This window comes from Microtus pennsylvanicus, chromosome 1 (assembly GCF_037038515.1).
Source record: "Microtus pennsylvanicus isolate mMicPen1 chromosome 1, mMicPen1.hap1, whole genome shotgun sequence".
NCBI lineage: Eukaryota > Metazoa > Chordata > Mammalia > Rodentia > Cricetidae > Microtus > Microtus pennsylvanicus.
In genome coordinates, this window is record NC_134579.1 from 158,524,341 (window position 1) to 158,539,125 (window position 14,785).

At 38.6% G+C, this 14,785-nt stretch overlaps 1 protein-coding gene across 8 annotated transcripts in view; it reads left to right on the forward strand.

The window, feature by feature from the left end:
• The first annotated feature begins 13,344 nt into the window (after nt 1-13,344).
• Grik2 (glutamate ionotropic receptor kainate type subunit 2) overlaps nt 13,345-14,785 on the forward strand; it is a 592,264-nt gene continuing 590,823 nt past the window's right edge. For 5 of the 8 annotated variants that reach the window (XM_075944195.1, XM_075944164.1, XM_075944134.1 and 2 more), the window contains exon 1: nt 13,345-13,523. The gene's annotated coding sequence lies outside the window, so the exon portion shown is untranslated. Of the gene's footprint in view, nt 13,524-14,288; nt 14,489-14,785 lie in introns of those variants that run through there. The other 3 variants (XM_075944144.1, XM_075944206.1, XM_075944154.1) reach the window with 3 other exon arrangements.

Below are 14,785 nucleotides of genomic sequence, written 5' to 3' on the forward strand. Positions count from 1 at the left end.
AAATGCCATTTATCAATTCTTGCTCTTAGTTTATGAGCTATCAGGGTTCAGTTCAGAAAGTTCTTTCAATTTCTTTGAAGAACTATACTGCAATTTTGATGTTGATTGTGTTGATTGTATGAATTGCTTTTGGTAGGATAGACATTTTTACCACATTAATCATAACAATCCATGAGCATGAAAATCTTTTCATCTTTTGATATTGTTTTAATTTCTTTTTAAAGAGTTTTAAAGTTTTTATTTTTTAACTCTTTCACTTCTGAAATTAGATTTATTTGTGGGCAAATGAATGGAACTGGAAATAATCAGAGTCATGTAAGTTGACTCAGAAAGAAAAATATTGCATATTTTCTCTCGTGTGTAGAAGCTAGCTTTAAATTTTTAGATATTTGTATTTCACTTGTAATAAACAAGAGATCAGAAAGTTAGTAAGGTGTCATGGGGATGCTCTCAAAGAAGGGGAGATAGAACACAGTGGTACAAATATTTAAATCAGAATAATGGAACAGAAATAAATAAATGGGATATGAAATAGGAGGCAAAAATAGAGGAGCTTCATCAAAGAAGCTTCTTCTTACATGGTGACTTACACCACAACCTACAACTGTGTCAAAATGAAAAGAATAAAAGATCACAGAGGACTCATGCCCAAATGGAAGATCTGTGGCATAATCCTCCTCTTAAGTCTCAGAGATCATCGAAGAAGGTGTACAGATTATAAGAGTCAGAAGGACAACTACAAAGAAACAGTGTTTTTCAAGACACAAGTGGTCATTTGTACATGTGAACTCACAGAGACTGTGATGTGCAAGCTCAAACTGGATTAAATTCATATTATGCCTAAATGAGGAGCGATTGGCAATTAATAACTCCTGGAAAAGGAAGAATTAGTATTAGTTTTCTTAGAAAGGAAAATCCCTGGTAGGAAGATCAACCATACTCCATGGATGGGATGAACCTCAACTCAAGTATATTTGGGCATCATAAATTTGATTTTATGGCTTAAAAAAACAAAAAGAGGATATGGGGGTGGAGAGATGGTTCAGCTGTTAAGAGCCTTGACTTATCTTCCAGAGGACCAGAGTTCATTTCCAAGCACCCACATGGTAGCTAACAACTGACTATAGCGCCAGTTGTAGGGGATCTGATTCCATTCTTTGGCTTCCACAGATACTATTTGCATGTTTTACAAAGACACACTTGTATACCAAACACCCATACACACAAAAATAACAAATAATTAAATAGATATTATAAAGAGGACATGAAATTGGGTGGGTAGGGAAGTGAGATTGGGCACGTGAGTTAAGGGAAAATATGACCAAAATGCACTTTATTAAATACTGAAAGAATTAATAAAACTAAAACATAATATATTTGGAGTTAGAGCATGCAGGATTTAGTAAAGAATTTTCAAGGGTTGAAGTCAGAAAAAGAAAAATTATAAGTAACTCAGAATTTGTAGCATAGAATAATGCTACAAATTTATTGCCACTCATTCAAATGAAAAAGAGTTTTTGAAAATCATTTCGGGTAGATTTAGGGCTCTGTTAGTGACTTGGTCCTTCAGACATTCTAAATCTTTCTGTAGTTGAAATAATCTCATTTCAAACTTTTTGTTCAGTTTCCTTTTTCAAGTTACCTTAGTCCGGTCACCTTGAGTTACCTTCTTCAAGATGACATCTCGGATTACAATGTATTAGTTCTTTTGAGTTAAATATCAATCTGTGATATATGTACAAAAACCATGACATTAGACTAATTCCCTTAGCAATAAGAGAGAAGTTATGAAACTGGATGTAATTCTAACATGTATGTACCAACAAGATAAGGAATGACTCACAAAGAAAATTGAAAAAGAAAGCCAAAAATACAGTCTTGCAAATATTAATAATAAAATCATTACTAAAAAGTGTAGTTGTCTGGTATATAAGAAGTGCTCCTCATGGGGACCTTAGGGGAGGGCTGAAGGGGGAGGGGAGAGGCAGGGATGAGAGCAGAGAAAAATGTAGACCTCAATAAAAATCAATAAAAAAATGCTCCTGAGGACTGATGAGATGGCTCAGCAGATAAAGTGATTGCTGCCAAGTCTAACTATTTGAGATCAATACCCCAGGGTCTTTTTTTTTCAAAAGAAGACAGGGTAAGAAATTAGAAATAACACCATACCCCACTAAAAAAGTTTGCTTGTGAAGGATATGAAAGAAATATGTTTTATAACATTAACAGAGCAGTACCAATATAGTACTATACCAATACTGTCTATACCAACAGTAGTGTCTTACCATCAGGTTGTGGGGGGTAACCAAGAGCTTTTGTAATAACTTTATTATTCGAAGGGACCCCTTTAGCCAATAACTCACAAAGAAAGATGCAGCCCATTGCTGATACTTGGAGTTTTATTTGATAGCATGTCTAATTGGGATAATACAATATAGTGTTATAAAAATATAATGGGAAAATTAGAAAAGTAAAATTACATGTGAATAGGAGGGAGATGGCAAGACAAAGGGAATTTGGGAAGGGGTAGCTAACACTAAGACCTTCTGGAAATCCTTATGGATTGGAAATCCATATGTAGAAGCTTCCTAAGACATAGAAGCAGTTTAAAAAGAGTAAACATGGGGCTGGAGAGATGGCTCAGAGGTTGAGAGCATTGCATGCTCTTCCAAAGGTCCTGAGTTCAATTCCCAGCAACCGCATGGTGGCTCACAACCATCTGTAACGAGGTCTGGTGCCCTCTTCTGGCCTGCAGGCATACACACAGACAGAATATTGTATACATAATAAATAAATAAATATTAAAAAAGAGTAAACATACTTCCTTCCTTCCTTCCTTCCTTCATTTCTTCCTTCCTTTTTTCTTTCTTTCTTTCTTTCTTTCTTTCTTTCTTTCTTTCTTTCTTTCTTTCTATTTCTCTGTCTTTCTTCCTTCCTTCCCTCCTTTCTTCTCTCTCTCCTTCCTTCTTTCTCTATCTCTCTCCTTCCCTCTTTCTCTCTCTCCTCTATTTTTCTCCTCCCGCTTTCTTTCTTTCCTTTATTTCCCTCTTTTTAAGGGCTGAGATACAGGAGAACTTTCAATTCAGAGCACCAGTAATAGGATGACTGTGTGTGAAGGGTGTGTGTATATGCCTGTGTTGTGTATGCATACATGTACATACATGTGCATGTTCACAGGAAAACTAGAGCAGGACACCATGTTCACTTAACCTAAAGCTAGGCTGGCAGTCAGCAAACACTTGTGAGCCACCTAACACCATTCCCTGCAGTGCTGGAGTATAGGAGGCTTGAGTCCTACCCAGTTTTTTATGTGGATTATGACAATTTAATCTCAGGTTTGCAAGCTTGAAGTGTAATCTCTTACTCATCATTTATCTAGTCCTGCGGGAAGACGTCAGAGGAGAAAACATTTGGAAGGTTATATAGGCATTATGATATGCAAAGGTTGTACAAGTGAATATGCTTACTTAGCAGATGAAAGAATTCCATTGGATGACTGCTTTTATCTCAAGTAGAACTGAAGCATATTATAAATGGAGGTGAGGATTTGTGGGTGAAGAAAAGAAAGGTAAATTACATGTCTAAATGTCAAAAACAAACTTAAAGTCAGAGTAGAGTTAATTTGAATGTACTGTTATTAATGTTAGTTTTCATTAATGTCTATATATTTTTCCTAGGGCTGCCAAAATAGAGTACTACTATTTGTGTGGATGGGAAAACAGAGACCAGAAGTCAGAATTAAACTGTTAGGTAACTAGTACCTTTAGAGTACTGTCACACAACACAGAGGTCTGTTTACACCTTTTCTGGATTCTGGTGTTTATTGGCAATTTTGTTATGGACAGGCTCTGAGAGCAGGGGTATATTGTTGAGACATGGCTTTTCTGTGTAGCTCTGTCTCTCTTGGAACTTGCTCTGTAGACCATGCTGGTTAGGAACTCATGCGCCATTATACCCAGCACTGCTGGCAATTTTTAATGTTAATATTGAATATTATTCCCTTCATATGATTGTGTCTAAATTTCCTATTAGAGAGGTATATTATTTTGTATATGTTGTAAGAGTCATCATAACATAGTATAAGCTCTTCTTATTTTATAATAACTCAAAAGAACATCTTTCCAAACAATGTCTCAATCATACACACAGGGGTCAGATAGACATGAGATTTGATTCAAACCACTAAACACCAACTGCTTCATTTTCTCCAAAACGGTTACTTGTTTGGTTACAAATACTGGTATTGTATTGTATTTGTATGGTTGAGTTAATCAATGTAATATTTATAAACAACATTATTATCTTTTTTCCTATTTATATTAATTTTTGTCCTTGAGTGACTAAATTAACAATTTAGTGTTTTCCTAAATATACACAACTCATTTTTTTTAGAGTCTCCTTAAGTTCATTTGAAAATCTGTCTATTTCTGGTTATTTTGAATGAAGATCCAAAACAAAAAACTTGATATCTTATACAGCTTGGTTCATTGTAAATGGCATTAAACCAAGGGCTTTCCTGAAAGATGTTAAGTCCTTTTTAGAGTTATATCCTCTGCCACTGTGGCTTTGCTCTGGATTTCATCATTAAACCATGATGAAAGTAAACGGTCTGAAAATTCACTCCATGCACCAGAGACCACAATATGATAATAGTTCTGAAAGTAAATGATCACCATTTTTTAACTTCAGGAATCTCACAAAATTGACTGTGTAATTGATAAAACAGAAACTCAAGAGTCTGACTGACTTACAAAAGAACGCATTTGAATGGAGGTCCAATTGTCAAGACCCTCAGTTCTGTGATATTCTTGCTCTGCTATGAAACTGACCTGAGACTTTCTCTCTAATTACCTCTTAAAATTCTTTAGGTAATGATACATAAAACCAGAAATAAGTGAAAAGATTTGTAACTGCTAGATTATACTCACAAGTGAGACAAATGCTTGTAAGTCTGGCCTTTTACATTTGTACCCTCATTCCTAATTCCTTTGTTGTGTCATCAATACAATTACTTAAGTGTAAAAGATACTACTTTGTTTCAAATTAATGAATTTAGAAAGAGGGTAATCAACACATTTCTTATTTAGCCACAAAAAGAGCAATTTCAATTAATTAAACATTATTAGTTTCAATATTGCAGATTATTTTCATCTGTTTTAATATGTGTGTACACATTTTTCAGAAAAATGTTAGTCTAACTTTGTCAGTTTAGAAGAACACAGGGACAATGTGTTTAAACATTTCTAGTTTTCAAACAAGTTATGGTTGGGTAGCTCTGTTCATGAAGTAAAAATGCAGTCAACAGAACCTTAGTCCCTACAGTCCACACAAAAGGGTAAATCAGCTTTTGAGTTTTACATGATCAACTACATAAAATATTGATGCAGTTAAGTGATGCGTTGCTGTTGCCATCTCTTTCTGCTCAGATTTAGTATGTGTTTATAGAGGGATGCTGGCCGCTAGTGGATTGAAATGATTAGACATTAAAAGTTGGTTGGGACAACAGATTGCAAAATAAAAGTTTATTTTCTCACTCATAATTCCCATTATCGTACATACAGAGAATATGAGCCTACATTTTTATTCCTGTTTGTTTCCCTTTCATTTTAAACTCATTCCCTCATCCATTAATTTGCAGAATTAAGAACCGTAACTGAATTCTATTACCTCTGTCGTGTACTTTCCAACAGGGCATGCCTGTGCCAGGCCATGGCTGTCCTGATTGAGCATCCCACATGATTCTTCAGCAAGAAGAATATGCAGAATGTGACCACCAGAGTGACCACCTTTTAATGAAAATCATCCCTTAAAGAGGAGCTTACCTGTGATAAGAAATTTGAAATTCTTTCCAATAGGGCTTACTTTTGAAAATCATCCAAAAGAAGTAAACACTCTTGTCAGTTAGCTCTGAAATTCTACCACAGGAGCTTCTTGGGAACCATGGATGACCTCTTCAGAAAGGTACTGGGACTGGGATAGTCTCAGGTCTGTACTGAGATAATTTGCTTTAGGTTGAACTCTGTAAATCGTTAGGAGAGTGGATTTTAAAGGTTCCCACAATTACAAAGAAAGGCCAGCTGTGCAAGGGTAGTTATGGTGACTTTGATTCCGCCCTGTGCATGGATATCTAAGTTTCGCATATTGTGCCTTAAATTTTTCAAATGAAAATATATAAAAGTTATATTCACTATTCTAAACCAGTTTTCTTTTCTTGAAACCTGTGGCATAAGCAAATGAGTTCTATATTACCACTAAAATTATCTATCACCACAATATTATTAGAAATCATCTCCATGTCCTGTTTTGATACTTTTAATGGAGAGCTAGGTAGTAAAAAGTATTAATACTGTGAGGTATAGATTCTTCCATAGATAAAAATAACCTTTAAAAAAATCACTATTTTGATGGTCAAATAGTTACCACCAAAAGTAGGTTTATAATAAGTTCTCACTTACTGCAAATATGACATTAGCAGAGTTTGTCTATTAGGCTTTTTTTCTTTTTGAGAAAGCTTTTAGAGGTTCAGGTCATTATCTGAAATTTACCATGGATTTGACAAAGGTTGAAAGGAAGACCTCCATTTACTCTTAAGCCATCTTTCTTTCCTTTCTGTATTTATTTATTTGTTTGTTTTTTTGCTGACTTTGTTAAGTCAGTAGTGTAGTAAAGGGGGCAGGTTTGTTCAACGCAAACTGCTCCATATTCTCCTGACCTTACTATTCATAACAATTTTAAGGAGATTTGTCCCTTAAGTCCTAGAAACACCTGGCATCTTTTACTAGAAGAGATATAGATCTAGGAAAGATACCATTTTTCTTCCACCAGCCCCCTCTGATATACAAAGATTTGAATTCTAACTCTTTCTTCGTCAGCAGTGTTCCAATGGGCAAATTACATAACCTCTCTGGTTTTACTTTCTTATCCTTAAGATAAAAATTTTGCATGGTAGCACTGTTTAGAGAATTTGATGAAGTATTTTGTGTAAAAATGTGCATAGACTAAAGAAGATTTAAATAAATAATACTTCTCCAAGTACTTTTCTTCCAGAAAATGGAAGAGAGCCAGATGCATGAAGAAAATATCTTAGGGATTTGTATTTAAAGAATCTTGAAGATAATGTCCTTAGCTTTGGGGAAATGTATACTTCTAACATGGGTGTCTACTCACCCCACACTGAGTGAGAGGTTCTTTCCACTATTCCATATTCCTTACACTTTTAACATCATCTTTCCTTTCTTGTTGGTTATAGAATGGAGAATCCAGGCCAAAATATTTTCCAGTATAGGATACCTCTCTAACAGATACTACTTCTGTCTGCTGCTCTGACAGTACATTTCAATTTTCCTTGGTGTTTTCTGAAAAATGAAGAGAAGGAAGTGTCAAAATTTAGTAAAAAGAATTTACTATGTGTCTTTAGAAATATCTTGCAAAGAATATTGCTCACATTTTTCTACATTGTCTTTATTTTCCTGGAACACTTGTAAGTACTTGGTAAAAAAAATATGCTAAGATAATAAACACATGGAAAGCAGTCAAAATAGGACATAGTTGTCTGTGAGTCAGCGAGAGTAGAAGCAATAATAATGAGATACTTGATGAGAGACAGTACAAAGGATTAAAAATATTCGGAATCTAGCTACTACACTTACAGAAAGGATGAGTGAGCTGTTGGAACATTGAAATACTTGCAAGTCATAAAAATAGAGTGGCCCTGAGTGCTGGCCAAGAATCTAACTGGATTTCATTATCCTTTCTGACTTCCATGCTTCTAGATAAAAACTCCACACTTTATTCTTCTAAAACATCTAGTATCTTCTCTCCTTAAGATTCTCAGTTTGTTTGTTTTAACTTTATAGCAAAAACACAAAAATGACCAAGAAAGACCTCATATCCTCTTCCTGAATTTATTTTTTCACCTTCCCTTCCTGCAGAGCACAGTACTGAATTGATTATATGGGACCAAGGAAGCAGCATCTATTTCAGAATGGAGATGAAAGAATGTGGGTTAAGGTGGTCTTGAAGCAAAGTAGTTCACCATGGGGCTTTATCACTAACATAGTGAACTCTTAATACCATATAGGAATAGTTGGCATTTGTATGATATACTGTCATCTTGTAATTATTTCACTAAATTGGCCCCTCTCTACTTAACTAGTGTTTACCCTTTCTTAGTACTCAAGGACAACCACCCTTTGTTATTCTCTTAGGATACTAGCATGCTGTGCCATCTGTCTTTTCTTCAGAAGTAAAAACACTTGATCCTACATTGTCCCTGAGATGCACTCTCTTTTATCTTCTCTTCTTAAGAGCAAAATCCTTTGGAAGTTTTATCATCCTTCATTTTTTCTCTTATCTTTCTTAAACTTATCTCAGCTATGTGTTAATCCATACTTGCTATACTCCAAGTCTGCTCTTAGCAAGGTCCCCAGTATATCACAGGGAATTCAGTCTCAGTAGCATGTAGCTAATATGAGCAATGTTCCCTTTGTGGGGATACACTAGCACATTCTACTATTGCATACATTCTTACTATTTCCTTTTTGTTTCTTTCATGCATAGGCTTAAAAAAAATTGTTCCTAGTCCCGAAACTCCTTTAGTTTCCTTTCTACAATTATCTCCTCTATTATGCCATCTCTTCGACATGATGGCTAGCAAAATACATAGTTCATCTCTGAACTCCCAGCCCATGGTCTAGGTCTGTCTTTTTAGTATATCTTTGTCCAAAGCCAGACAAGAGTATATTCAAATTTTCACTCACTCTTCAGTTAGATTCCTGCCAAACCTATTCTAGCATTTTCTTTATCTCAAAAAATAGTAACAATGCTCAGATTAAAAATTGGAGTTATTCTTTATTTGTTCTATCTACAAAATTCCCCATCTTTACTTAAAATATACTTCACATCAGTCACCATCTTCATGGCTTCATCCGCAGTGAGGTCTCAACTGGTTGTGAGAATAGTGCCCTCCTTGCTTGCTTTGCTTCTACTCTGAACTTTGTTGTGACTATATTGTCTTAGTACAACAGAAAGGGTGCCTCATTTTATGTGTCACGTTGTACCTCTCCTGTGGTTACGATCCATCAGTGTTGCCACCAGGGAAAAAATCACAGATTGCCCAGGACATGACTATGACTCTCTGCTCCTCTCTGGAATCCTATCAGTTTCATGCCTCACCTTTGAGAACTGATTTCTTTTTTCTTTTTCTGTTTATTCTCTTCATTAAACACTTTATTCATGGTTTGACTTCCAGTTCTTTATAGTTTCTATTTTTTTTTCTACTTAGAACTTTTTTTTCCTCCAACTATACTCTTTTATCACTTTTCAGGTCACCACTGTAATGCCAACTAAGCATGAAGACAATGCCTATGTCCTGTGTCTCACAAAATAGCATACTCCTGACTGTTGCCTTCTCACCATGCCCTGCTTTGATTACTATTTTTTTTATTTTTCTCTGCAATACTCCTTCTTATCTTACATCTTACTTATTTTCCTGTCTGTTTTGCTGTATAGATCAAACTCTTATTTTCAAAAAAGTGTTCATTGCTATTTTTTTTCAGAACCTTAGAACATAAGTAATAGTATGTATTGGACTAATGTATCCAAGGGCATTGAGAAAATGAATAAAAATCCCATTCATCAAGATAATATTTGACTAGGCCTATGTAAGTCATTAATAGTTACATATAATTTATGTCCAATTACACCAAACAAATAAATAGACAGAGCAGGGAGGGAGGGAGAGTGAGGGATGGAGAGAGGGAAGGAGGTATTAAGGGATCTTAAGAATTAGGTGAGAATCAGAATAGCTAGTCTCTAGTCTTGCAACTGTCATTAACAAACTCTGATCCTAAATACACATTTTCATCATAATTTCCTCATTTGTCAGGTGATATTATTTGACCAAACTAGCACTGCTGTGCACTGCAAGAAAGCAGTATCATTTCTGCCACATTCTGAACAAGCCACTCTATTTCCTGGATTTTACTATTTGTAGAATGATGGCACTGGATAAGATGATTGAAAATACCACCTTTCATTTCTGCATCCAAGTCAACTTAGCCAGGTTGAAACAAAACAAAGAGAAAACACAAAATAAATCAACAGAGAGCTCCTTGAGTAGTCAAAAGGTGGTATGGAGTGGTCCTGTAGCCATTTTGGGAACTGGCTGACCTTTCCAAATATGGAAGATGCCCATAGGGCAGCTGAAGGCACAGATTTTTATCGTTTCTAGAATGGGGGTAGACAGTAAATCCTTAGATGTTTAACTCATATATTGTGGAATATTAGTTAAAGATGTGCTACATTCTTTTATGCTGTGGAATATTTATTTAATGATGCAAAAATATATTACATGATGTTGCATTTGTTTAACTTTGTGAAGCTATATAATTTTGCCTTTCTGAAACACCTGATTGGTTCAATAAAGAGTTGAATGGCCAATAGATAGTTAGGCAAGAGAGAGAAATTGACAAGGCTGGCATGCAGATAGAATAAATAGAAAAGAAGAGAGAACAGAAAGGAGTGAGAAAAGGAAGAGAGGAGGATGCTGGGGGTTCACTTCCCAGCCATACCTCCAGACATGGAATAAGAAGGAAAAAAAAAAGATATACAGAAACAGAGAAAGGTAAAAGCCCAGAGGCCAAAGATAGACAGGATAATTTAAGTTAAGAAAAGCTGGCTAGAAATAAGTCAAACTAAGGCCAGGCATTCATAAGTAAGAATAAGTCCCCATGTATTTATTTGGGAGTTGAGTTGTGGCTCCCCACCGATCATAGAAAAACAATAATAAAGAAAACAACTACACTAATAGATTTTTAAATAAATTATAAGAAATATCTTTGTAGCAGTAGAAGGGTTTAGATGAGTTAAGTGAACTTTACACTATAATGCTCTTCTGTCAATCTCCATTTTTCTTAAGAATCTAGACAACATTTGTCTTTTAAAGAAATAAATTGGTCACATGCATAATTTTGATTTGTTCCATTCTTCTCTCAACTCTTTCCCCCTTTTGCCTTGCTCTTGGTAGGGCTCCTTATATAGTCCTTTGTAAGTGTGAGCTTTGTCCTGGAAAAGAAATCCATAACTACATTCTAAGTTCACACACTCACTGAAAGAGATTAGTCCATAAGCCTTCCATCTCTAAATACAATGTGCGACAGAGGACATCAGTGGGGAAGGTTGATCCCAGCACCTTCATGCCAGCCTGTCTGTCAAATACTTAAAACGAAATAAGACACTGTCCCTGCTCCATGGACTCAGACCCACTGGCAAGCAGCTGGATGCCTTTCATCTAGCGATTTCCCTTGGATCTACCGGCAGGTGCCTTGTCCCCTCCCCGAAAGAGGGTATGTGGATATTAAGATGACATGGAGTGTCTTCGGCTAGTAGACAAGTTGTCTTCATTACTCTCATCGGGCAATGAGACTGAATGGAGCATTTTTTTTTCTCCCTGAGCCTGGCCCGATCTGTGCTGTGCTTGGAGGGCCTATTAGCCTGCAGGTCACAGCAGCTGGAGCCCAGGCGCCTGGAGCTGGTCACGCGTCTGTGCTGTCCGGTCCAGGATGAACAATGGAGTCATTGACTATTTATTTTCTTCATACAACAAGGCTGCTGTTGCCTTAATTACAGGAACCTTCTAGCCATCCCCGGGATCTTTAAACCACAAATGGACTCTCCGTGCCACGAACTCATCTCTGCCTAACTTAAGCGGTAGTCTCCCAGAGGCAGATAAGTACAGTAGGTGTGGTGTGTGTGTGTGTGTGTGTGTGTGTGTGTGTGTGTGTGTGTGTGCATGTGGGCAGGCGCGCATGAATGTGCATGTGTGTGTTGAGTCTCGGAGAGGCAACTAAGCACAGTAAATGTGTGGTGCGTGTGTATGCATGTGTGTATGCATGTGTGTTTGTGTGTGTGGGGGGGTGTAGAAGCCTGGGATGATGAACAATGTCGGTGGTAGAGACTGAGGATTTTGGTAGGACTGAATCAGATGCTGGCCCAGTGTGTGAGGGGTGACAACATAGAGACAGGTCAGAAAAACAGATTTTACTCAATTTGATTTTCAGGAGTTGCAATGACTTCAGGGCAAAAATCACAGCAAAGGAACAAACACTCCTCCGCAGCCTGTTGGGCTACTCTAGGGTAAAACCTGAGCTTCTCTGCTTCCAGACCTTCAGAATTAGACTGTTCTGCCACAGGGACTACAGCTGCCTCCAGCATCCACAGCGCCTAGGAATTCCACCTGGCCTCCTTCCTAGTACACTCCCTTTGAAATTTGTCTCCTGGGCTGATGTGCAGAGCCTGTTCAAGCTTGGCCGCTTTTAAACCTCCTCGAGAATAGTCGCTCACCAATGTACTCTGGAGGGAACTGCCAAGTCTCCACTCTAGTTAATATTGTAGGGCTGAGGATAAAGTAGCAATGGTATTGAATAGATGTTGACTTTTCTGACCCAGAGGAGCGCAAATCCGGGATTGTTTGCGGAAGCTAATCGCTCCCTCAGAGAAGCAGCAGGAGACTGGTGTGCTCCTTGCCTCCTGCCCCCACCCCTGACTCAGGGAAGCAAGCTTAGGGAAGACCATAGTACTCAGGCATCCCCTCTCACTGCCCATTAAAAACCTCTCTCTTATATATGCACTTTCCCCTAATCATAGAGAAGAAGACCCCAGGTTCTGTGCCTGCTAAGTCTCAAATTCCCTCAGCATTCAGGGATCTATTGGGGAGAGCAGCATCAGGTATTAAGGGGTTAGACCTGTGCAGAAATGGCCTGTCAGCTTTCTTTTACTGGAAGTCCTCTTCTATGCTGACAGCGACCAGGAGTCACAGAAACTCATTTACCCTGAGATGGGATAGAAGTAGGAGCATAGATCAAGATGATCCCACAAATCTCAAAGGGAAATGCAGTAGTTGAACCAAAAGGGTCACTTTGGAGACAATCAGCTGCTCTCCAGATGTTGGCAACAGAGAAGTCTTGTTGCCATGGTTTCGGGGCAGCATAAAAGAGGCCACCTAGAAGAAGACAGGTTAAAATTTCTTATACCCGATGTAGCTTTTTAGAGGCAAGCAATTTCCTTGGCCCTTTTTACCTTACCCACTATCATTCTGAACTTCTCGGTCCCAGTTCCCCTATCCTTGGATGTGGATGTGCTGGTAGGGGACGAAATCAGTGCCGAGTGTTCTGGAAGCACTAGAAGGTCAACACCCAGAATTCTCCCACAAGAGGTCTTGAAATAAGGAGTGTATGGCGCTGCTCCCAGGTGGGCCTGGGAGTCCTGGAGCTAGTATCAGTTGAGGGAAAGAAACGCGGCTCCTTTAAAGCAGGAGGCGAGGAACCCCCGCCAGGAGGCGTGTCTGTCTCCAGCGCCACTGCTGCGGCTCCGCGGTCGCGGTCTCCTCCGCCGCCGTCACTCGCGCTCGCGCTGGCGGCTGCGTGGCTAAGGCTCGGAGTCCAGGACTTCCCGCTGGATCTCCTCCCGCCGTGGCTCCGAGGGGACCACCCCAGTCCCTCCCCGCCCTCTTCACCCATCTCCAGGTAAGAAATCCTTGGTCGGAGACCCTCCCTGGAGCTCAATCCCAAAGTGTTCGCTTTTGGTACGGAGGAGCCGGGGACCGCGGAGGATCGCTGACAACCAGGAGAAAAGGAAGAAGAGCAGCGGCGCCGCACGGCTGAGTCTGTGCGCTCCAGGCACCTGCTGGATGCAGGTCTCTTGGAGGGCTTTGTCCCACTCGCTGCAGCCTGTCCCCGGTAGGATGCAAGTGGCTCATTTGACTGCAGGCGTGCTTGTATTTTCTACATAAAATATTTTAATAAGTGTCTAAGCCAGGAAGTGGCCTCAACTTCTGGGACTCATGCTCAAGGCGAAGAGAAGAACAAGCAAGAAGCTGTGTGTCTGTGTCATAGCAACTCCTCATCCCTCTTTCGTCCACCAATCCTTGGATTGCCCTGATCCATAGCTCTGGACTAAGAAAGTAGAGATTTTAACTGAGGACAGTATTAAAAGCTTCAGAAAAAATAGAAGGAAGGAAGAAAGGAAGGAAGGAGGGAGGAAGAGAGAGAAGAGAAGAGAAGAGAAGAGAAGAGAGAGAGAGAGAGAGAGAGAGAGAGAGAGAGAGAGAGAGAGAGAGAGAACCTCTCAGGGCATCCCATAGGGGTTAGGACTGGCTGCATCACCAAGGCGGATCATAAATGTTCAGAACTTTTAACCAACCACATTCCCCCGTATTTTTATCTTCAGGTGGATAGGAAGGAGTGTGTGTGTTTGTGTGTGTGTGTGTGTGTGTGTGTGTGTGTGTGTGTGTGTGTGTGTAACGCGCGCGCGCTCAAGCACGCACGCGTGTGGGAGGGAAAGAGAGAGAGAGAATATCAAATAAGACTGGAGCTACTAAGATAATGATTTGGATTTAGAGGTTGGACTGAGAGGTTGCAGAATGTTAGGAACTACCTTCTGGTAAGGAAAGGAACAGATTACCTTTTTATCATTTCTTCATCTTCATACTGTAAGTATTCTCTCATCAAAATTATCTATGGATTGATTCTTTCCATCTCATGAGATAGGAATAATTCACGTGAATAAGTCTGCAGTTTAGCTGCTAGAAGATGTGCAATTATATTCCAATTTTTAGTTGTTTTAGTTCCTTACTTTATAACTTTGTAGAACACATTCGTGCAGCAATCAAGTAAGCTAATCAAATCCCAGTGACCTTAGAAACTTACATGTTAAAGAAATTGAAATATGTAGGGGAAGGTAATACAGAAATGACTAAAGGCTAAAACACCTATGTCTTTTCTTTTAA